A 1,442-nucleotide genomic window follows, 5' to 3' on the forward strand; every position below is an offset into this window, starting at 1 on the left:
TACTAACATTTCATTGTGTGAGACATTCATGATCCATCTTAGCCCCATAGCCATTGTTCTAATTATTTCTTGAGGATGAGCAAGTATTTTGAGTTTGGCAAGGGAAGGAGGAAGAATAGAGGAAAAAGGACAACAATAATGAAGATGAACTACAAGGTTGTAGAGTTCCTTTTCTCCTCATTCTTTTTTCCAGCACTTAAATTGCATGATTATCTTCATCCTTTCTGTTTACATGTGTATATGAATAAAGCATAACTTGAATCTTGATTTGCAACATGGTGCTGTGTCATTATGATTACCAACTTGAGTTTTGTGAATTCAAAAGCAACAAAGTATCATGATCATAAACAAACAAGGCATTAAAGAAGATTTTAGCATGTGCATAAAAGTATTGGTAAGCTAGTATGTTTGATTGTTGCTTAATTGCATTAGATTTTATTTAATTGAAGTTTTCATCTAGCACGTTTTGTGAAATCTTTTAAAATCATGAAAACCTTGAAGAAGCAAATGCAAAATAAAGCAAGAAAATAAAAAGGGAAAGAATGAGAAAGCTGAAGGCTCTGAGTACCAATGACAATTATATTGTTAAGTACTTGTGGTGTTTATGTATCAAGCCAAATGCTTGAAAACAAAACACTTAGAAGTCAAGATTGTGGTGTTTGTGTATCAAGCCAAATGCTTGAAAACAAAACATTTAGAAGTCAAGGTTAGGCTCAAAGTGCAAAAGCACTCCCTCAAAGCTCAAGGCTCTGAGCATCAATGATTAGAAAGTCAAGAAAAGAAAAGTAAAATGAGCTTAATGAAGTCCTCTAATCAAATGCTTGTGGTGCTTATGTATCAAGTGGTAATACTTGAAAACAAAGCATTTAGAAGTCGTAGCTTTGTTATCAACTCATGGGGGCAAAGCACCCAAAAGGAGAAGCTAATAAGAAAATCAAAAGCTTGTTTCAAGGAAGAAATATAAGAAAAAAATTTCATAAATTGAGCTAGATTGAAGCATCAATCATTTACATTTCTTTTGTGATTGTAGCATGCTTAGAAAACTAGCTTACCATGAACATTGAGTTGCTATTCTTCTTGCCTTGGATTGTCAATCTTTATTGCATGATTCTTTTCTTGCTTGGGGACAAGGAAGGTTTAAGTTTGGTGTTGTGATGACATGTCACCATGTCATGTTTTTCTATGCTTTTTCATTTGTTTTCAATAGGTTTTATGCACTTTCTTGAGCCATAAGAAAGCCAATTGGGTAGATTTTCATGTTCCCTTTGATTTAATCAACCATGTATGAATTCATGCTATTTCATGAGGTTTTATGCTATAATTGTCACATATTATGAAAGAATGAATATCTCATGATTATGAGCATAGCTTTGATGTGTTTGGTTGATTAATAATAGGTGAAGAAGGCTTGGAGAAAGGTTGAAGCAAAGAGGAATGGCTAG

The sequence above is a fragment of the Arachis ipaensis genome, chromosome B09, assembly GCF_000816755.2.
Source record: "Arachis ipaensis cultivar K30076 chromosome B09, Araip1.1, whole genome shotgun sequence".
Lineage (NCBI taxonomy): Eukaryota > Viridiplantae > Streptophyta > Magnoliopsida > Fabales > Fabaceae > Arachis > Arachis ipaensis.